This window comes from Mus musculus, chromosome 3, assembly GCF_000001635.26.
Source record: "Mus musculus strain C57BL/6J chromosome 3, GRCm38.p6 C57BL/6J".
NCBI lineage: Eukaryota > Metazoa > Chordata > Mammalia > Rodentia > Muridae > Mus > Mus musculus.
Genome location: NC_000069.6, coordinates 61389361 through 61413481, shown reverse-complemented (window position 1 = coordinate 61413481; position 24121 = coordinate 61389361). Strand labels below are relative to the sequence as shown.

General features: G+C 39.8%; 1 long non-coding RNA gene and 1 other non-coding gene across 2 annotated transcripts; both read right to left on the bottom strand.

The window, feature by feature from the left end:
* Positions 1–447: 447 nt before the first annotated feature.
* Positions 448–21335, bottom strand: Gm40061. Its single transcript, XR_867334.1, has 5 exons — positions 21165–21335; positions 13619–13750; positions 11270–11370; positions 1827–1899; positions 448–527 (listed from the first exon to the last, which is right to left on the bottom strand). It is a non-coding gene; the product is annotated as a predicted gene, 40061 (long non-coding RNA).
* LOC115489810 lies at positions 9819–9883 on the bottom strand. The gene has a single exon (XR_003954758.1). It is a non-coding gene; the product is annotated as a U7 small nuclear RNA (small nuclear RNA).
* Positions 21336–24121: the final 2786 nt, after the last annotated feature.

The following is a 24121-nucleotide window of genomic DNA, read 5'->3' as shown; positions in this document are numbered from 1 at the left end:
ATGCAGTAATCTTATGGTCGGAGGTCACCACAACATGAAGAACTGTTTTAACCTTCACAGCATTATGAAGGTTGAGAACTACTGCTCTGAACACTGCTGGGTCTGCTGAGGGAAGTGGGGATGGGGGGTGGGGGAGGGGGGTGAGCTTAGTGCCTTCCTAGTTCAGAGAGCTTAACTCCAGTTACATTTTCTACTCCACACATGGGCACAAAAGAACTTACTTTATATAGTAAATGAGTAGAAGGAAAAGGGCTTACTTTTCAAAACATCTCTGTTGCTTTTTTAGCTCAAATATGATTATTTTAAAAATGACATGTGTAAGATTAAAGGAAAGGAAACAAAAGATCCTTAGGATGAGGAAAGATGTGTCTGCCAGTATTACGTCACTATACAGTTCCTTTGCTCTGAAAAACAAACATATTTTTCCATATGGCTCACCAGCAAGCATTTCTTCTTCAGATGTGGGTCCTGTGCTGTGTAGCTCCAGATATCAAATAACCATGGCTTATACTTTAATCCAAGAATTTCTATCTCAAAGAACAAAACAAGGAGAATACTTTTTCATGATCAAAAAGATTGCATTAAGCTTAGCAGCATTAATCAAATTAAAGTATTTTTGAGTAATATCCCCAGGACAACTATGGATCATACAGGCTACAACAAACACTGTTAGCATTAGTTGAACTTGGTTCATGAAAACCCTTATAAACTGTTCCTAAAATAGGCACTATACTAAATTTCATCTACTTCCTTTTATTCCTTTCTGCTATGTCTGGATAATACCTTCTAAACTCATTATTAAATAATTAGGCAATAAATATCAACTGCTACAGAGAAATAGAACTATCTGGACTCTCAAAACTGCACCATTCAGGTAATGATGAAGACATGTGCTAATAATTTCATATCTCTAAATATCTCACCATGTGCCTGTGCTGTTATGAAAAAGTGTTTTCTATTACTTTCTACCCTACAGTATAAACATAATGAACAAATGAGAAGAGGAGCTGTTAACTTAATAAAATAATTACCATTTGGAGAAACTATCCCAGCCTCAAGGATAAAAGGAAAGCTTAATTGTGTGAACAAAATAAAAATATTGAAATAATATATCTCTGTTTTCAATGCATTTTTGTTTTGTTTTGTTTTGTTTTGTTTTGACCTCTCTTCGCTCTGGTCAACCCTGTTCCCTCAGGCCCAAAGATTTATTTATTAGTATACATAAGTGCACTCTAGCTGTCTTCAGATGCACCAGAAGAGGGCTTCAGATCTCATTACAGGTGGTTGTGAGCCACCATGTGGTTGCTGGGATTTGAACTCAGGACCTCTGGAAGAACAGTAAGTGCTCTTAACCGCTGAGCCATCTGACCAGCCCTTTAATGCACTTTTAATGCACTACCACTCTCTCCCTCTCCCCCTCCCCCTCCCTCTCTCTCCCTCCCTCTCCCCCTCCCTCTCTCTCCCTCCCCCTCCCTCTCTCCCTCTCCCTCTCCACCTCCCCCTCTCCCTCCCTCTCCCTCTCTCTCTCTCTCTCTCTCTCTCTCTTTCTCTCCCTTTCTCTCTCATAAAAACAGATTCTGAGAGTCCTGGCATTCAAAAACAGCCACTTAACAGCAAGCAATTTAAATTCATATCACAATTGTAGCTAAATCCATTATAACTTCCCTACAAAAAACCATAGAATCTCATTTATAACATTATAATCAATGCTAGAGAAAAGAAAGAACATTTTAGTAATTCTTCTTCCATTGCAACTTTAAAATATGATTTTCTTGGTCCCTAATTAAAAAAAATTACCACTTTCAAGTCCATTCTAAAAGTCATACCTAATGGCAGTGTATAGAGCACGTCACAGAGTTCAGGAAAATGAAGCAGGAGAGTCATACTTTCAAGGGCAGCCTGTGATAGACAGCAAGAGTTTATAAGAAAAATTAAAGGCAAACAGGCAAAAAAGACAATTGCTGTAATGTAAAACAGCAGATTCTCCTTTTGTTTTTTTCAAATTATCAATTTTTATTTATTTTTATCTTGATAATTTTAGTTAAATAGAAATTAAATATAGTTGTTTACTTCACAGATAAGAATGTGGGTTTTTTCTTTTTTATTTTTCTTTTATTGGATATTTTTTTTTATTTACATTTCAAATGTTATCTTGTTTCCAGGTCTCCCTTCTGGAAATCCCCATTCCATCCTCCCTCCCCCTGCCTCTATGAGGGTGCTCCCCCACCCACTCACCCATTCCCGCCTTCCTGCCCTGGCCTTCCCAGTGCCCTTCAGGACCAAGGGCCTCTCCTCTCACTGATATACAAGGCCATCCTCTACCACATATGTGGCCAGAGCCATAGGTCACTCCATGTGTACTCTTTGGTTGGTAGTCCATCCTCCGAGATCTCCGGAGGGTCTGACAGGTTGACAGTGTCAGCAGATGCTCTTAACACACCAAAGATTTGCTTCATTCTAAAGTTATGCTACTCTTTACTATTCTACCTGCCTTATCCATCCCTAGAAATATCCCCTGAAGGAACCTGGAACAGCTTATGGTTTCTTTCAAATATTTTTAAAAGAAAATTGAAAATAGGAAGAACACATATTTGTAACAAATTTACTATATTTGAAACACAGAGTTGACAGGTTTTCATGTGCACCCTTCCCAGTGCTATCATTACAAGTACTTGGTTTTGTACCCATTTTACATGGGACTAAATCAAAACCCAGAGATACAGCTTGGCCATAGACCTAAAGGGGAAAGAATCTTATTTGAACGTAATTCTATGCAAATCCTAAATGTATTTCTTTATAGGCTTTGCGAGACATTAACCCTGTCATATGTATTAGTAAATTCACTATAAGTACTACCTTTATTTAATAACTAAGGTTTCAAAGCATTCTTATATGCATCACTCCATTTTAAGGCAGAGACCAGAACAGTGGGCTTGCCTGGCTTTCTGTGAAAATTACCAGTGCTGTATATAAAATATAATATCTACTGTAAGGCATGGGCTCAATAACTATTGTTATTATTATTGATTGTCTGAGCAGGTTTAGAAGTTATATAATACAGCTGCCAACATTCCCTTTTGACAGAATTTCTCTAAGAAGATTAATCTCTTTCACATTATACTCCAGAAGGGAAAATTACTTTACAATTTTACTTTCAAGACAATTACAGGGATTTCAAACATACCCTCCCCCTCTTCCACTCCAGCTTGCTTCAGACTGGGTGGGTATTGAGTATTAGAAACATAGGAGTAGGAAGGATTAAGGTCTTTCCCAGCAGAGTCAAAATATGGACTGGACCCTCTGTCTGCCACAGTGCCTTTTCACTACACTTCAGGAAAGTGACATGGAAGGCTGATCTTTCTCCTGTGTTTTGCTATCAGAAACTTAGACAAGGAAGGCAAAGCCCTGCTTCGGATCTGTCACAAGGAGGGACAGGAGCACACACTGATGAGCTCGCATGCCCCTCGTTTGCAGCTGGGAAAATGGTTATCACCGCATACATGTTTAGCGTCCACAGCCTCATTCCTACTCTCCTGATAGCAGGCTATGGAGTGCAAGAAAGCAGCTCTGTATCAATGACTCACAGCAACAGGAAATCTCAAACAGGCCCGCCCTTCCTTCCTCTCTCACAAAGAGCTGAGTTGTAGAACCACAGGCCACAACCAGTCTCAAGTCTTGGAGAAAGGAGCTGGAACCAGAGACTTTTGCATGAGTCCTGAGATGTTCTCTTTATTGTGGGAACATAATCTCTGTTGAGATCTCTTCCACCACACAGTGGCATAGTCTGGGCTTGGTTCTAATTTTAAACATGAAAACAATGGATTGAGGTAGGGGATTGAGTACAGATGTGCCATTAGTCATAAGGCTGCAGAACAAGACCAGGAAAGAAGGAAGGAAGGAAGGAAGGAAGGAAGGAAGGAAGGAAGGAAGGAAGGAAGGAAGGAAGGAAGGAAGGAAGGACATTCCACATTAAGAAAACGGAAAAGGCATTTGCCTTGACAAAAGATTTTTAATGGGCTATAGAACTCTCTCATTAATGTCATATTATTTTTCTCTTTCCTTGAGTGGTAGATGACAGTGGGTGTGGTGGTGATATTGAAGACAATGACGTTGATGTGAGGGTAAGCCTAAGAGCTGTTTGTTACTGCAACAAGTGCTCTCTTCACCAGTCACATTTCAAAGTAATTATAAGTCTTAGCGAAACTCACTGACATACCCATCTCTGTTTCCATTTTAGAGTAAAGGAATCTGTCAAAGTGAGCCCCTCTTCAGTGTCCCTCCATAATGGTTTTTAAAATGTAGAAATAATAAATAAAACCCAAACAATATATATTATATACACAACCATACATCAGAAGTGCAGCTACTGTTTGTGGTAATTTGTTGTGTCAAATGAATAATGCTCCAACTGACTGTCTATGTGTTTTTCACATCTGTCCAGATCCTGTGAAATATCTTGAGTTCATTCACAAAACGTTCTAAGATTGCTAACATCAAAGTTGGAACTTTAGTTATATCAGATCAAATACTTTGGTGTCTTCTGTTACATTCATTTCCTTCACCCTTTTCCTCAAGGCACAAGGTTGTGTGCAAGTGTGTGGTGTGTGTGTGTGTGTGTGTGTGTGTGCGCGCACACACACACACGCAGGCTATGATGAAAGAAATATCATTTCTATTTTTTTCTGTTCCTATTCTTCTTGAATCTTATTTTGTACTGTGAGTTTCAGGTACAACAACATTGAATGTACTTGCTTTCTTATGTCTTATAACAAACTCTTTTCCATGTCTAAAAATCCATTTTCTTTTCTAATCTGCCCAATGTGTGCCTGCTAATCCTCCTGAAATTTTCTATTTATCTTTTCATGTATTATGGAGTAATATACTGACAACATGCTTAAGGACAGGCGTAGGAGTGAGAAAAAAATAAGACTGATGTTTCAATGGCACTGGAAGGGAGGGGGAGATGGGGAGAGGAAGGAACGGAGGAAAGAAGGAAGGAAGGAAGGAAGGAAGGAAGGAAGGAAGGAAGGAAGGAAGGAAGGAAGGAAAGAGTAGTGGTAGCTAGAAGAAAAACACACACATACATGCACACATCATCGTCATCATCATCATGATTTCTATTATGCCTGCTCACATGATCTCCAGTGACTAGGTAGTTATTTCATAAAGTGTGAGGGATTCAACCATCTAATCTGAGATCTGAATGACAAGAGCATCTAAATGAGATCTGAATGACAAGAGCATCTAATGATATAAAATAGGAGACTAGCATCAGGAATTATTTGTTCAAAGGTGTTGATAAGCCAAGAGAACCACTCAGTCTCCCCCCTGTCTCCCGCTACACCAAAATAGAAGCTAGAATGACTGAGGTACATTCAAAATCCAAATGTCTTTGTCTATTAAACCAATAGAGCCAAGGTTTGATATAGTATAGTATATTTCAGTTTTGGTTTTGTTTTTAAAAGATGGAATTTGTATATGTAGCCCTGGCTGTCCTGGAACTCTGCAAACCAGGCTGACCTTGAATTAAGAAATCTTTCTCGTTCTTCAAGTGCTAGGATTAAACATTTGAACCACATGCCTCGTTTAGTCTAATGTGTTTTAATAAATTCCTGTATCCATAGAGTGAGTGTTATATTTTTGGACATCAAGTAAAGAAGCTGGAAGAGAGGTGAGTATGTAAGTGCAAAGTTAAACCAAACCTGTCTTCTCTTTGATCACACGACATTTTAAAAACACACAATATTCATATTAATATAGTCTTTTAAAGCCATTTGTGTTTGTTCTCACTCTATGTGTAATGAGACCCTTGAGAATAGGGATGGTCCCCTCCATGCCCTCTGATTCCTACAATCATTCTTCCCCTCTTCCCACAATTCCCAGAGCTCTGAGGAGAGGGTCCCAGTGAAGACCTATAGTTTAGACTCTTTCCACTTAATGTCTGGCTGTGGGTCTCTGCTCCTACTCCCATCTGCTTCTGTCCAGGAGAAAATGGCCCACTGAATCAACTAAGCAGGGCTCATATGGACTCACAAACACTGAAGTGGCAAGCATGGGGCCTGCACTGGTCTGTGCCAGGTCCTCTGAATATATGCTATGGCTGTTAGCTTGGTGTTTCTGTGGGACTCCTAACAGTGAAAGCAGATGTGACTCTGACTTTTTTTTTTTTTTTGTCTGCTCTTGGGACTCTTTTCCTCCAACTGGTTTGCCTTGTCTAGTCTATATATGAGGGCTTTTGCATTGTCTTATTGTATTCTGTTTTGTCGTGTTTGGTGGTTGTCTCTTGGAGGCTTGCTTTCTTCTGAAGGGAAACAAAAAGAAGTAGGTCTGGAGGAAAGGGGAAGTGGGGGGAGGTCGAAGGAGTGGAGGGAAAAGAAACTGTGGTTATGATGAGAGAAGAATCACACACACGCACACACACACACACACACACACACACACACAGAGAGAGAGAGAACCTGGATGGCCAACCAACATACTGAACACTGCCTGCATAAATAAACCCATGAGGCAATGGATGAATAGAACAAAGACTCTACTCGCAGAAAGCTTAACTAATCTAAAGACAACAATCTCCAATGGAATATAAACTGCAAAATGCACATGCATCCGTTACCTTAAGGGAACTAGACAGCATTGTACTGAGGGCAAAAGAGAAGTGCATCACCCTCCCCTTTCTTGTTTGATGGCAAATTGGAGCCTTCAGTGTGATATTCTGAGAGAGTGAAAACACTGGGATCTTGGCAAGACTATCTCAGGACATACTCTATGGCTGATGTTTCAGACCATGAATGTGTGTAAAATTAGTTTTGGATCATGATGAAAGTCAAATGAATCTACTGAGTAACCCCCTGTTTTTCTAAACCAGTTACTAAAAAGCTTCAGAACTACTTTGGGTTGTTTAAATTACAGTCGAATTCTGCCACCAGATAAAGCCCTCACATCCTGTCTAACTAGTATGCTGTCAACTTGACACAAGCTAAAGTTATCTGGGCAAACTTGCACTGTGAAAGTGCAAGTCTGTGGAGGTATTTTCTTATTAGTGATTGATGTGGAAGGACCCAAACACCATAGGCAGTACCATCCTGGCCAGGTAGTCTTCAGAGATATAAATAAGGGAGGAGAACGAGAGCTCAGAAAGCAAGCCAGTAAGTTGCAGTCCTCTGTAGTCTCTGCCTTGGTTCCTGTCTTGAGTTTCTGTCATAACTTCCTTTCATGATGGACTGAGAGATGAAAATTTCAAAGAGACATGGCTGCAAGGATATAAGTAATTTGCAACCATATTTATAGTGCTGAAGAAACACACGAGGTCAGTTTGTATTTCAAGTAATAATGACTCCTAACACAAATATTTGCTTTTATGTGGCCAAAGTTCACACCCTTTCCTCCTTTACATTGTTTCTGGTCATGATGTCTTTTTCCCAGCAACCAGAAGCAAACTAAGGTTTTTGTTTTTTTTTTTAATCATTTTACCATGTCTTCGTTTCTTTTTAAAAAATTATTTTAAATGATTTTTATTTGTATGGATGTTTTGCATAAATGTATGTATGTGTAGCACATACATGTGTTGTTCACTTAGCATTCAGAAGAGGATGTTGCCTCTCATGGAAATGGGGTTATAGATGATTGATGGGGTTATAGATGACCGGGACTTAGGAATTGAACCCATGTCCTCAGCAAGTACAGGAAGTGATTTTCATCATCCTAAATCTTTCTTCTTGGAACTACAATGCAGGCTGACATGGGGACCTGTGAACGGTGCTTCAGTGCATCCCCTTGCCATTTTTCCATAATTTTGTACCTTGTGGGCCCTACCTCCTCCACAGAAACAATAGAAACTTTGAACTCCACAAAAGATAGACCAACTCCTTTCCCCATTGGCTCATTGTACCTGCTTGGTCCCCCTCAGTTGCCAATGTGCACTGGTGAGCTTTTGCCTCATCCAAGCACCACAGAACTTACTTAAATTACAGCTATTTATCATTTCTCACCATTCTGTTGATGATATAAATCATGGCAGATCATTTTGGACTTGCCATCTCAGATGTGTACCCTGATTTCCAATAGTCTTTCACAAAGGGTCACAGAAAAAGGTCCCCAGCAGCAAGGGAAGGCAAACTCTGTGGCAAACAAGCACCCTTCAGACCTCTTTCTGCCTTTTTGGATGCTCCTCTGACTAAATCAAGTAAATGGCCCAGTTTAAGATTAAAAGACAAATAAACTGAACCTTTAGATGGGAGGTATAAGAAAAAAAAATTTCAAAAAGACATGGTTGCAGGGATATAAGTAATTTGCAGCTATATTTGTAGCACTGAAGGAACACATGAGGTCAGTTTGTATTTTAAGTTATAATAACTCTTAGCACAATGATTTGCTTTTATATGGCCAAAGATCACACCTAGAAAATCAAGATATGGGGCTGGAGAGATAGATCAGTGGTTAAGAGCACCGACTGCTCTTCTGAAGGTCCTGAGTTCAAATCCCAGCAACCACATGGTGGCTCATAACCATCCAAAACAAGATGTGACACCCTCTTCTGGAGTGTCTGAAGATAGTTACAGTGTACTTACATATAATAAATAAATAAATTTTTTTTAAAAATCTAAGTATAATTTGACTTGTGGGAGAGAGTGTATGTATTGCTTTACTCCCTCAGATGCTTGCCACATAACTATTCAGTAATTGTTGAATCAATTGGAGAAAAAGTAAGAGAGACAGAGAATGCATAGGCATCAGCTCTGTACTAACTACTTCTTTAAAGAATCAACAAGTACCACAGCAGAGTTGAGTTGGCATGAGTTCTAAAGTGAGATGAACATACTTCCTGTGTAGCCTCTGGCAAATCCTTTGCCCTTTCAGCCTTCTACTCCTCATCTATAACATGATATGATATGTATACTACAGGACCATTACATATAGAGAAAAGAGCCTCAGTTTAAAAACTGGCTCCATGAGTGCCAACAATTTCTCAATTAGTGACCAGTGGGGAAGTCCATTGTGGGTGGTGCCATCACTATGCTGGTAGTCCTGGGTTCTATTATAAAGCAGACTTAGCAAGCCAGGAAGCAACACCCCTCAATGCCCTCTGTGTCCACTCCTGCCTTCAAGTTTCCAAGCCTGCTTGAGTTCCTGTCCTGACTTCCTCCAAAGCTGCACTATAATCTGGAAGTCAAAGCCAAATAAACCCTTTTTTTCCTCAACTTGCTATTTGGTAATGGTATTTTGTAGAAGCAATAAAACCCCTAAGACACAACTGTTAGCAATCAGACACCGTCCTAACCAGTGCCCAGGGACTCAGCATGACAACATACAACAGGACATGTCGCCAAGGACCAGACTCAGCTAGATTCAGGTTCCTGAGAAAAGTGACATCGGGGAGCAGTGAAACAAATGACTGGAAGTCAAATTGTGGGTTCAAGCTGACACCCTATGTTCTGCTTAAGATGACTCCCTAGAAAACTCTCTGTAGACAGCTCTTGGTTCTGTAGTTTGCTCTAGATAGTTTTTCAGATTGTTCTCTGTGTTCTGCTCTGCTGGACACAGCTTCTTCTTGCTACTCTGAAAACTCTCTAGTTGAAGACAGCTTTCTGCTCGAGACAGCTGTCTCTTCTATGAAAAATTCTAAAAGCTCTCTGTATATAGTTCATGGGTTTTTCTGACAAGAGTCAGAAAAGCTGCTATAAAAAAAAATCTTGGATTTTCCAATCAAGTCAGAAATCCTGTTAGAAAAATTCTAAAAGCAATTTTTCAGTTTTCTGATCAAAATCAGAAAGCCAGAAAACATTCTATAAGAGCTATGCTAGCTCTCTAAGTAATTCTTGGGATTTCCGACAAAGGTCAGAAATCCTGTTAGAAAAAAATTCTTGAAAAGTTGTGTTCACTCTCAAGAGATTGCCAGACAGCTCACTTTCACACACACACACACACACACACACACACACACACACACACACACAAATCTAAAAATGAATTGCTATGGTTCACTGCCAGCTCACCTCAGACCAAAAGCCCAATTTTTAAATCACATATCAATACAGTCATTTACTCCAGGTTCTCTTTTGGATATCCTATGAATCAGCATCCCATGGCCCCAGCCCCTTGAGATAGCAAGCATAAGTACAAGATAATAAGATAGCTAGTTGGACCTTGCCTTTAAGTTTCCATTCTGACCTTGCCTGGGCCTAAATCAGCTCTGTTCCAGGCTGACCTTGAACTCAGTAATTATCTACCTTTGTAAGCATAAACAAATAATCAAAATAGCTGTGTGGGGTCTTGCCTTGCGATCATCACTCCCTAAATCTCTTATCTCCTTCCTTTCTATCTTTCTGACAAATAGTACAGCTACCTCTACTTCTTTAGATATGTGGGAAACTCCTTATACAATTCATAGTGCATCCTTATATTTTCGCATAGTTGAGAAATTACATAGTTTTGAACTCATGGTTTTAGAGTTCTTCCCATAGCCTTTAGGGCTGTCCTGAAGGTCAAAGCATTCTTCCATTTGGCTGGGTCACAGCCACACCCTTGCCTCCCAGACTTGTGCTGTCTTTGATTGTCGTGGAGTCATTAACCTTGGCTGAGAAGACATTCCTCAAAGGAGGAGCATGAAAATATGTACACTATTATATAAACAAGCCTTTTGAGACCAGCAACCATCAACACTCATGAAGCCCCACAGCCTGAAGGCTCTGTTCCAGGGCAGGAAGCCATGGCACACTGTCCTTTACATGGCCAAGGCAGACAGGCAATTCATCAACCCTAGATGCCCAGAGGCCACATATTTCCATTGTCACCCCTGTCTCATGTCCTCCCGTGCATGTGCCATGGACTCTCACTTCAGCATCCCTCAGCCATCTACACTGCTAACTGTCTAAGCCTGTTAGACAGCTCTCACCCAATAACTAGTTTTCACAGGTTTCCAGGTCAAGTTTATTTTAATTTGGCTGTCATGATCTTCTTTGTCTTGGATTACCATTTCATTTTTACCTTCATAGAGCCCAAATAGTATTTTCATTTATATTCTTTTTCTTTAGAAAGTATGCAGAGAAAGTAAAAAGCTCTAACCACATGCACGTCTGAAAATATGTTTTGAACTTGAAAAGTAGTTTAGATTGGTGTGCAATTCCAGCTTTAAAAGGATTTATCCTCAGAACTTTAAAGCATTTCTCATTATCTTTAATCAATCAGTTTTCCTGGGACGAGAGTGGCACACTCCTCATTTCGGTACAGGTAATTTGTTTCTTCTTTAAGAAAGTTTTTAGGCTCTTACCTCTTATACAGTGATGTTTCATAAAAGATGCTTAGGTGTGGAATCCTTCCCATTGTCATTTGATGATAGAGACATCCCAGTCACCCACAGACGCCTTAGCCCTTTATGAGAAAACATGTCAATTATAATAAAAAATACTTTTTTGCTTTGGTTGGAACAAAAGATACACATCCTTTTTGCATGAGAATATGGGAGCAGAGAGTTAGGTGAAGGTAGGTTTACATGGCTTCCTCTGTAGCTCTTCACTCAGTACCTTGGATTATGCATTATTCTACCCTAGAATTCTTGCTAATTTTAAACTTAGAACTTATATTTGTGCACAGTTGTCTGTTGGTATCTATATTAAAAATGTAGATGCTTTTGTTGGTATTATGCCCCAAGTGATGTGCTATGATAACTGTTTCTAAAGAATCTACATATAATAATCTATAATAGTTTAAAGCATGAGAGGGGATGCACATTGGCTATGAGCAATCTGTATTCATTTTGAGCTTCTGCAAATTTTCATGTGTGAGGAGTCCTGGATGTTAAGAGATGACTATACTTTCTTATAGATTTCTCTCTCTCTCTCTCTCTCTCTCTCTCTCTCTCTCTCTCTCTCTCTCTCTCTTTCTTCCTTCCTTCCTTCCTTCCTCCCTCCCTCCTTCCCTCTCTCCCTATCTCTCTCTCTCTCTCTCTCTCTCTCTCTCTCTCTCTCTCTCTCTCTCTCTCTCTCTCTCCCTTCCTCTCTCCCTCCCTCCCTCCCTCCCTTTCTCCCTCCCTCCCCCTCTCCCTCCCCTTCCCCCTCCCCCTCCTCTCCTTCTCCTCCTTCTTCTGGTTCTGCTTCTTCTTCTGCTTCCATTCTTTTTGCTTCCATTCACAAAAACAAATCCCAAATTTTATTGAGCAGTCTTCCAGGAGTGGCTCTGAGCACTTCCTATGCTCTAACCTGGCTAATCTCCACAAAACACATTTGAGAGAAATACTGTAATTGCCTGCATTCTATAATGAGACTACAGAGATGCTGCCACAGCTCATGACTGGCTCTGCTGTCATGTGAATCCTTGCACTCCACAGTCCCGCCCTCCACTTATCTCTGAGAAGTATTTTAGAAAGCTTCAATTCTCTGATCCAGGGATTTATTAGGAGCTCATTCTCCTTCATATTTTTGAGAGGCATTTATTTCTGTGGAATGTGAGGTGCAGAGGCCAAGAGGGTGAGGCTGTGTTCTGTCTGCAGTGTTGCAGTGAAAGCAGCCTGTGATTTCTGAATGTGAAAATCACCAAGTCATCTGGCTGGATCCAGACATAAGCAGTTGTTTACCCTGGGGTGTATGTGGCTCCACAGTGACAGGCAAGAAGTAGCCAGAGGTTTACTTTTAGAAGCAGAAGAATATAAAATTATTGTATCCACTATAAGAATTAAGTTAATTAGAATTTTCAAAGACTTCCTTTTAAATCTGAGGAAATGTTGAAACAGAAGATTCATTCATGTGATCCTATTATCTGTAAAGGAAATTCCAGCTAGACTTTAATTTTTTTTTTAATGGGTGTTTTTCTGTCCCCTGGTTTCTAGTTTGTTTTTCAGAGTGGTGAAGCAGTCTCAGCTTTTCATCATGACATGGATATATTTGAGGCAGTCAGGTACATAAAGTAAAGAAATTATCAAGCTTCTCTGGAGGGGGTAGGCTAGAGATGCACACACAGAGCCCAAAGTCTACAAAGACCCCATGGTAGTTCATAGAAGGCAGCGTACAGGAAGGCTCACATGGAAAGGCAGAAAGCAGACATGGGCCAGCTGGTCCCCTTTAAAGGCAACACCTTTTTGAGAAACCTTTATAAGTCCCTTTTGAGAACAAGAGTCGTCCTGTCCTCCCACCCCCATCCCTATGACCTGAAGGAAAGTCTACAGGATGGAACTAGAGGGTCCATCACTACCCAACATAACCACTCTGGGGACCAAACCTATTAATGGGACTTCATTAGACATACAGAGCACAGGAGAACAACAGTAAGAACTATGAGTATTCACTAAAGTGACTTAACTATGTTCTGAGTTTTGGAAATAAAATTATGCTTGAACTATAATTTCAGAGCTCCAGAATACCTAATTACTGCTTATCCACATATTATCTCACACACACATATATAAACACATACATAATAAATTTAAAACATACTTCTTCTTTACAGTATGAGAGTAGCTTACATGGATCATGTCACTTTATCTGCTCATACTTTAATCCATATTTTCTATGACAAGATTTATTTCTCATAGAGAACCATGGGATAACTTTTAAATTCATGTCATTTTACATTGGCACCACACTTTAAAGTCTATGATAGTTTTTCCAATTATTATCAAAAATACCTGTTGTAGCCTTCTTCTCCTGTTCAAGACAATGTCTAGTAGTACTGATTTCATGTACTTATTTTGTCTTCTGGGTCTCATTTAATTTGGAGCCGTGTTCAGCCCTCCTTTGACTTCATGCCATTGGAATTTCTGATGGAAGAAAGCCAATTATCCTTAGCATATATCTATTTAACACTGGGTTTCTCTGTTGTTTCCTTGTAGTTAGACAAAGGTGATACCTGTTCAGTTGGAACTTCATGTATGTGCTGTGGTTTCCAGGTGGTACTCGCTCACATTTTGGTGATGCAGATACTGACTTGTGTTGGCACTATATACCTCCTTATTGTTTATGTTATTGAGTAATTGTTGAGAGATAATTTAAAGTACTATATTTATCCTGTTTCTCATTAAAACTTGCTCAGCTGCATCATTTGTTGATCTTTCTCTATGTTCAGTTTAACTGTGATGATTGTAAAATTGTAAATTTCTACCTGTGAGGAGCGGGTGTGGCGGCAGTCCCAAGAAGGCGCCAGGGACTGCAGCTAAGTCTTATGATTTGCACCTGACTTCCTCACCTGAATATAAGCCACAACCATCGTGAGAGCTGCGCAGGTGCACCAGGATACTGGCGAATCCATTTTGGTGGAGATATGTCCCTGCTGCCCTGATTAGCTGAAGCTGCGTACCTGGTGAGGTGACATGGCCTGCTGTGAGTGGATGAGGGCTGAGAGTATATAAGAGTGAGAGGGCGGGGTTAGAGGAGGATTATTATTCCAGAGAGGATTATTATTAGTGGGAGATATAGATGAAGAGAAAGAAGAGAGAGGAAGACTGAAGTTTGCTGAATAAACTGCTGTTAGAAGGACTGGTGGTCGTGTCATTCTTGCTGGTCGAGAGCGGACGCGACATCTACCTTTAGTTTTTCTATTTTTCTGTAACTTCGGTTAGTCACCATTTTTTTTTTTTGTAAAGAACAAATTCACCTTCTTTCTTATTTAATAATAAATCATATTGGCTATATGAATTTTAGTGGGTTTTTAAAAATTATATTCCATAAATCTCTCTCAATTTCCTGGTAAAATTGCCTGGATTTTTCTAGTGGACATGCATTTAAGTTGGCCTCTTTGTAAACAAAAATTCAATATGACTTTCTTGTCCCAACTGAGGACTCCTCGCTTTACCCCAAGAAGTTTCAGTTTCTATGTAAGTTGACCAATTTTTGAAATTGGCATCATGGAGGTTGTAAGTGCCCTTCTGAAGTATATCTTCTGGTCTCAGGGATAAACCAAATCTAGATCACAAGAACTGTGTCTGGCATGCAGACTGAAATCATGCCAGCCTGGAGACACTGCATCTATTCTTTATAGAATCAGTGTTACTGAGTCTGTGAAACATGATTCCATACCACCAAAATGTACTGAATTGTAAATAGTTATTTAAATTATCACATAAAATTAGTCTATAAGACAAACTAATTTAAAATGTAATATTTTAAGTGATCATAGACATCTGCTTCACAATGCAATGGAGACAGTGATACACTGTGCTTTGGAGTGCCTTAGGAGGCCCAAAGTGATTGATTTTTGATTCAGATTGAAAATAGTATAGAACGTAAATACAAAATGTTATTTCAAATATACAGTATGATGAGTTTGTTAGGATGGCTGCTATGAGCATGTACTACTCTTTCAGAGGACCCTGGTTGGGTTCTCAGTGTCCAAGGCAGGTGGCTCAAAACCACCTCTAACTCCAACTACAGGAGTTCTTGGACCTCAACTGGTACTTATATTCAAATATGCTCCAACACATGATCACATGATCACAATAATTAAAAATAAAGTAGATACTAAATACACACTATGCAAACAACAAATTGTTGTAGTGCTAAAATTGTGTTAGGTGAATTAAAGAGATTCAAACATTTTTACCAATGGCAGCTCAAATTAAAATGAATATGAAGGGAGAAGGGCTGAGAAAGTCACCTTCTGGGCAAGGCACAGCCTTTACCATCAAAAACTCAAAGCAGCTCAAAATCTCTATGCTGAGTCTAGGTAAAAATATGTCTTTACCAGCAGGTATGGATGGAGGAGAGGCTGGAGGGCGGTGGCTACCACTCAACAGTAAACTAGTTACTACTGATGGATTCAGAGAATCCACAAGGCTCCTGTGGATACCTTTAATACAAAGTCATAGATGGCCCAGGTTAAACTAAATGGTTCACAAAAAACAAAGCTCAAAATCATGATTCTGGGAAAGAAGGGATGAGACTGAAGTGACAGGGATGTGGAAGATATAAGAGGAAGCATGAGGAGAGCAGTCACAATACATTATATGCATATAATTGTCAAATTTCACATACGTGAAATTGTCAAATCATAAAATTAATCAATAAAAATGCATATTATTTAATATAATCCACTTGTCTTCTCTAACTTATTAATATATGACCAATTTCCAACCTAAGTAACATTTATTTGAAAACTTGGCTGCTCTTTGGAAAAGCCATCTGGGGAAGCAAGGGAATACAGAAGAAAGAGTAGCTTATTGCAGAGGCAGGCTGGGGAGCAGGGTTTCTTTGTCCAGGAACATCAGGCCAGCCTAAACCACCAAAGCCTATGACAACCTTGCGTTGTAAAATCAGCTTATAACAATACCTCTTCTGCAGCCAGGATCCAATTCAATATCTATCTAAGACTGGACAATCCTCTAATTGATTTACAAGTGTTAAACCCTGCATCAGAATTTGTCATAACTCAGCATATGTTGTAACCAAATGTAAAGACTTGCACTTTTCTGTGGCCATAGAACCTCAGGGTGGAGAGGGAAGCTAGCATTTGCAGTTGCAGATAATGGGAGATCTCATGATGTGATGGGAAAGCATGACTCACACTTTACTTCCCCCCAGTTGGTTTGCCTTCATTTGATTCCCTAGTTTATTTCAGATTCCCCAGGCTTCTCAGCTGCCACATTTGTAATAGAAAGAAACTGAGATCAAAAGAGGCTTTCAAGGCAAGACAGGGGAACAGGAGCGTGACTTGACTAGAGTGTCCGAGTCCTGTTGCTTTCTCACAATGGAACAAAGGAACATGAAAGAAGAGGCTAGGTTAAAACACAGAAAGGAAGCTAGGCCAAGAGAGCTTGAAGAGACCAGAAAGGAAGAATCATGGGCAGCTGTGCCAGGACTGCTTAGTCTTATCTTTTAGAGAGAGGTGGCATGCTTGGTGAAACTATAGTACATTAGGAGGAGAGCCCTCTAATTCTAAAAGAGACTGCAGTCTATGACGGTAGAAATGCTGGAAAGGGTTCACATATAATTCCAACAACTGGTCTCGGCTGAAGGAGCTGAAGAGTAATGGGACTTAAATAGGTGAGAGAGACTGGACTTCCCACCCAGGAGGAAGGGGTAGAATAACCAGGTTTACCTGCTCTGAAAAGCAGTGACAGTGGGCACAGAATGGGTGAACAGCAATTACAGGTGGAATAAATTAGCCCAGAAAAAAGCAGGAGCTGCACAGCTGCCTCCCTCCTCCACTCTTGGCTTGTTGCAGGAAAATTGCATCCCTGGTGAAGTAGAAATTTCTGGTTTCTTTGGAGATTCAGTTGTGTCACGTGATGTTTCTCTGGAAGCTCTTTTATGAGAAGATGCTAAAGTAGACCTGTGAGAGAATGTTTTGCTGAAGCAGGCACATGAGAGGATGTTTTGTTGAGGGAGACACTTGAAAGGAGGCATGATGTTTACAAAGAGTGTAAGTAGTACCCAACAGACAATGATCGACGCTCTTGCATTGGTTTCCTCTTGCAATGTTTCAAGGGTCTTTGCTGGTCTTTGCTTGTTGTGACTTCATAGTGGAAAATGCACCAGAGAACTTCTCATTGTATTCCAGCTGCTTCTAGCTGTTTCTGCAGACTCGTGCCTTGGGGTTTCTTACGGATCCAGCTGCTGCTACTCTGTGTTTTGTGTTTACCGATTGGACTGGACTGCCATTATTGATTTGGATTCAATGTTTTGCCTTGTATTGCTGATATCCTGACAACAAAGATTGGAATCTCCCCCAAAGAACTACTCCTAAACAGGCCCATGATCCCGATTTCCTATTCACTTCTCATTTGCCCTACCTCTGGTCAGTGGGCTAGAAGGAAGGTTGAAGAGGTTAAGAACCCTTTTTAAAGTAGATTTCGAAAAATCTAAACCTATACCCTGGTTCATGGCCTGCTGTGTTTCTAGGAGGTGACTCAGGAGGCCTGAGGGGAAGCCAGGAGTGACTCAGGATGGCAAGAATCCCTGAAATGTGTTTATTTTTCTATACTCAGGTGGACACACAGCTCTAAGAGGCACAGAACCCTGTGGGATTCCCCACAGGGTTGAATGAAGTAAAGACTGTTGAGTCATGACCTGAGTGACAGTGTTTGCACCTCTATTTGCTCCTTGCCTTAGCTCCTGGAGAAAGCGAACAACAGAACTGTCCTTCATCACTGAGGCTCAGTGTCTTCGTCTTTGTCCGTGCTTCTGATTACATGTCAAGCTGGGTAGCATGATATTAGGAAATAAAGAACTATACCCTACTACCCACTCCGTATCTCCTCATTGTTTCCCATTCCTTACTCCCTCGCCTTCATTTCCTCCTGTATGAAAGATGAAAATGTTAAACATTTTCATAAAGCTAGAAAGAGGATTCTTTTCATCAAACAACTTCAGATCATTACAGGATAAAAGCTGTTAGAATCAATCTCCTATTATTTCTTATAGCTACCAACCATATCATTGATGTTCAAAATGTATGTCTACCATGCTTCAAATACCATAACCTAGAGACTAAGTTATATTCACTATGGATGTATTGCTATTCATTCCATCAAATTCAGGTTTTGACAATCCATGCAAAACAGTAAGCAGAAGCAGAAATAAAGCAGAAACATTCATTCATCAAGAAAGATCCTCGAATTGATTACTCAGAGGAACAAGACAGAGTAAAACACAGCCCAGGTTCCTCTGGAAAGCCTGTTTTATACACAGATGGAATCAAGTTGAATCTCTGTGTGGATAAGATGAAAAGGAAGGCCAGAGTCCTCATTCTGTCTTTGAATCTTTGTGTAAACAGAAACTAAATATGAATCATTTCTGAAATAGATTTGAAAAGATCAATACCCATTGTAGTGATCAACGTTAGCTTGCACATGGATAACTCACTGCACAGCTTCGAGTGCTAGGGGATCACAGGAGAATCCGTGCCTTAAAAACGAACAATTAAGCCTTGGAATCAGAAAACACTATTTTTAAGGGAAGAGAAGGAAAGGGGGAAAGTAGCTCATTGCCTGCTTCGGATGAGTGAAAGTGCATCAAATTGTGAAGATAATTGATATTGACATCAAGAAATAATGAAAATTTATGCTATGCCTAGTGCATAAGACTGCATGCCTGTTGTTTCTTTACATAGAATAAGCTGTCAATCATTCTAAAATTCATATAGAATCCCCATGCCAATTTATACTCACAAATTTAGGGTAATAATGACCAATTCAGCATCTTAGCATCTACCTTTCCTTTGAAAAAATATACACACATACACATACACATACACACACACACACACACACACACACACACACACACACACATATATATATATGATCATATATGTAATCATAATTATATATAAGATAGTATATATGTACATACATATACATATATATTCAGCCAGAATATGTTACCATGTGAAAAGCAAATTTAGAACTTTAGAGGCAAATATTTCAATGTTTTCTAAAACTGCAAATAAGGCATTTTTGTCTCATAACTCAATAATGTTAAAACAATATCATATTTAAAAGAATGGCCACAAATGTGGGTTTATGACTAGATTCAAGATTCATGCTTTCTTTGTCTTGGGAAGTTTCACATAATAGACTTTCAAAATGATATTCCCTTTTAGCCTTTTTAATGGTCAGAGTTTGGGGAGCAGTTTTCACACATCATTGGGATAGTTGGCACAGGCTTTAGTCATCTTTGGAGTAAGGAGCCTGAAGTCACTATGTCCAGACTAAATGACCATGGCCCTGCCGGTCTGCACATTTGCAAGTAGGTGCATGGAAAGTTGACACCATTGTGTAGAAAGTAATTGGTGCTGAAAGCTTGCAGCGAAGCAAGTGAAGGCGTGTCCCCTCCACTTCCTCTTCATGGAGATCTGGACTCCAGTACAAGTTTAGTAGAACTTAAAAATGAAAGCCAAAGTTCAAGACAAATTGGCTCAGCTCAATAATTCATAAAAAGAAGAATGTGGCAAATTCCTGTTGGTATTTCTTAAATAAATTATAGATAGAATATATATTATTGTTAAGCACATAAATAAAACTCAAAATTTTTAAATGTAAAAAAAAACTACAACTCTTTTTTAAATAAACTATTAGGAATGTTATGTGCTTTAAAACTACTCACAATTTCATTCTGAATTCTTATATTAAACTTTGTTTTGTGACACTAATACTGAAACTTGGTTTTGAAGGAAGAAATTAATAAAGCTAGCTTTCAAATATTTGTCCTAAACAGAGTTAGATGGACACTACATGTCAGGTCAGGTTCCAGTTTTGTTTAAAAAGACGTACAGAGAGTTTAAAGAGCAGCTGAAAGGGACTTTTGGTGCTGTGACCTTTCATAGTGCATTCAGAGGACTCTAGTGGTGCAAGGTGTCCTGAGCCACTAATGCTCCACTAGAAGTGGAGGGGGAACTGACTGTGAGTCACCAGTGCTCCAGTCTCTACCCAGTAAAGTCATTGGTGCACCAAGCTGGACTATGACAGCTCCTTTTCTTTATCTGCTGTGCCCTCTCTATCTGGGGAGAACAGAGGGTTTCTTACATCTCTCCAGGAGAGGTTACGCAACATAAAGGGAGTCATTTAAATTTATGATCAAGTCTCTGGTAGGCCTTAAGCATTATAATTTACTAGCAGAATGTAAATTAATCTTCAAATAACTGCATAATGTAGTTCCAGTGTGGAGAGAGAATAGGAATAGAGAGAGAAACATCAAAATTAACATTTGGGGGAAAAAAAAAAACCTAGTTGGAAAAGGGAAAACAAAAAGCAAGAAACAGGAAGCCTTTCCCTGACTGGACTTATGTGCGTCCAAGCCAGGATGATGAGGAGAAGCCCGGGATGCATAAGTGTGAGGGAAGCAAGTGCTTTCAAAATGACGTATGAAGGGCAAAGGTCATGAGCCTCATCGCCAACCGCTTTTGAGTTCATGCCTTTTTCCTGCTCACTGGCCCAACTCCATCTCATCCTTAAGAAACTCTCTATTTCTGTTTATAACCACATCCCTGGTATAATCCTCTGTCCGGAGACACAAGTACCTGGGAGTTTCAGTGGATGTTCTGGAATACAGACCTACACCTTCAATGCCAAAGAGTGACAGGAACTTGCCCGAGTTACCCAGCTGACAGAAGCAGACTAGAGATTTTAGTAAAATTGTTCTGATTACCAAGGTAAGTCCATCTGTAAGTTTGCTGCAGCTGAGAAAGCAGATATGGAAGGGATGTGACAAGAGGTAGCAGGTGAGTGGACTGTGACTTACCAGGTCAGAGTTTCTCCTGTGAAACTGTCTCCTTCAATCTCCTATTTCACCAAAACAAAGATGAATAAATGAGCTTTTGCCTGTCCATTTGTAGATGATGTCTTGGGAGTCTGGAAGCCGCTGAAACATTGTAAGAGAAAGGATTCACGGATCAAAGCTTCCAAAGAACTCACCAATGAAGAAGTAAACTGTGAGAAATTGAATGTTCTGTAGAAGAAAATTGCATAAAAACACCCTGAAGATTTCATGCTTTGATTAATAGTTACCTCTGTGAGTTACTGAAACTTTACAAGCTGATCTTTTTAAAGAAAGTTTAAAGACAAAAACTTTGAGTTCTATTGATAAAGGTCTGCCAAAATTAGGAAGTATTGTGTAATTCAAATTTTAAAACGTAAATAAATTCCAGATACTCAATCTATCCATGGCCGTCTAACTCTGCATCTCCCTTCACTGGGAGTCGGTTTCATTTGGCTTATCTGTGATTTTGGCAAACAAGGATTCCCTCTTTGGAGTGTAAATTTCCCCTGGAAAACAATGTGAACAGCTTCACTCTGCATTCTGGAAACAGTGACTCAGCCTTTCCTCACCCTCTCTGTAAGCTGAAATATGAGTGCTATGTGTTGTCTTAGAACCTTTCTTCATTCTCTATTTTTTGAAAGGGAATATAGGTGGGACATCTCAAGATATACATATGCATATGTACCTGTATGTGATGCTGTATGTGCACATTTCTATGTGTGTGCGTAGTACCACATTATAAACATAAAATTTAAAACAAACATTCTTTGAGCAGCATCCTAATCAGAGTTGGAGGTACAGTATAGAGGTAAGAAAACCGTGGTTCTCTGATACATTCTCTCAATCTCTCTTCCTTTCATACTCCTCAGTTTGCCTTATAAGGCTGGAGAGCTCAGTGCTGTTTACTGTCACACACAGGGCGTCCAGCAGTGTTGTGTTTTATAAAAGAAGATAAAGAGGAAGGGTATGTTTGGTGGAGGCGTGGTATGGTGTGGGGGAAGGGGATACCTCAAGCAGAATGTCCTTAGCAGTCCTCCACCTCCAAATCAATCAGCCTTTATTATCCTTTGATACATTGTGTTCCTAGAGGAACACATTGGTCACCTGACTTCAGAAAGAGAGATAAAAGACAGTGTTTCTCAATGTAGTTATTATTTTTACTGAAATAAGAGTTACTGTCAGGAAAACATTATCCTGATTTCTTGACTATCCATGATTCTGGTGTGCTGAATCTCAGTTTCTCCTGTGCCCCAAGCACAGTTAAATAAACAAAACGCCTCTCTATGTATCAGCAAGAGTTTCCCCAGTAGCAAAGGCTAATTGAAGATAACTGCCTTCTTCGGGATTGATTCCCAGGAAAAGAGAAGCAAACAAAATCAGGTTACTGGGAAACTGAGTCACGGAATGATGAAAAAGTAGTCCCACATCCTGTAGTCAATATGCTGGTTCCTCTTTGTGTCATATTGACAGAGCACACTTGTTTAGTTGAAGTAACTTTTCCACAATGTTTTTTGTCATCTGCAGAAGTTGAATCCAGAGCCTCACTCATGCTAGACACATGTGATAACTCTATAGCTCTATATGCTGTCTTTTTTGTTCCCTCCTCCCCCTCCCTCTCCTTTTCTTCCTACTTCTACTCCTCCTCCTCCTCTTCTTCCTCCTCTTCTTCATCTTCTTCTTCTGAAACAGGCTCTCACTAAGTTGCCCAGGCTCATCTTAAATGTGTAATTTATTTGCCACCACCTCCTGAGCAGCTGGGATATCAGGCATGACACCACCTAGGTCTGAGTAGAAATAATGCTCTCTGTACAGAGAGTGAAAGACAGAGAAGAAAGCAGCATTGTGTTGTATATTTAAGCCAAATCGTGTTGAATGTCTGCCATGTCTCTTGTATGCACGATAAGCTGCCTGAGCAGTAGCTCTTATGGTTTTTCAAAACAGTGGAAGCTAAGATGGACCAAGTGTCTAATCTGTTGTCACCCTGGAGGAAATAACTAGCTGTCTAAGGACCAGTGACAAAGCTCAGCTTTCAAGCTAAATGTTAGAATTTTGGAAAACTTGTAACAACTTTTACCATAAGCTTGTCAGATTCCTAATTCTTAAAGACTTTTCTGAAGAAATTGGCATGTATAGTAACAAATACATTTATTAAACATTAAACCCATTAATCATGCAAATTTTCCACATGACTGATCTGCAATGTTAGAGGATCATGTAAGAGTGGTGATTCCTTTAACTTGCCAGACAACCAGTAAATTTAGAACAGCAGAAATGAACATTTTTGTGGATCTGCCTTCAGAACCACATTTCAACCAACATAAGAAATGACCACTTTGTTAATGTAGAATTAAAAGTCATCAAAAGAAAGCGATGTTCAATTGAGTGGAACCGATCCTCAGTGAAGTCATGCCATTCTACTTTCCTTAGGAGTTAATCCAGTCGGGCACACCAAACTTCTGGCAGAGGGACCATCCCACATAAAGGCAGTTCTCTGCCTTAAGCCATGATAAAGAGATAATAGAAATCATATTCCTTTAAGGAGATAATGTACTTTTCCTTCCCAGATTTCTCACCTCCTAGTACTGTCAGCGCCAAGAGAGTCTGTTAAGTCTGCTTGAGTCAGACTGCAGTTTCCTTTTTTTTTTCCCCTTCTGTCTCTTTCTTTTGCGTGCTGACCAGAGCCTATGTCTGAAACTAAGGGTTTCCACTATTTCTCTAAGGGCTCCCCTACTTCCAGTTGGTTGCTTGCTCCCCACGTGGCAGACCTCCAACTAGTTTATTTCAAACAGCATGGCTTTTCCTATTTTCTTCTTCATCTTCCTCCTCCAGGAACCCTGTCTGTCACAGATTGTTCCTTTTCTGAATCCATTGTTAAATTATTTCATTAATGGAACTCAGAACCCCAAGCGAGGTTCTCAATTACGTCAGCACCTCGCGGC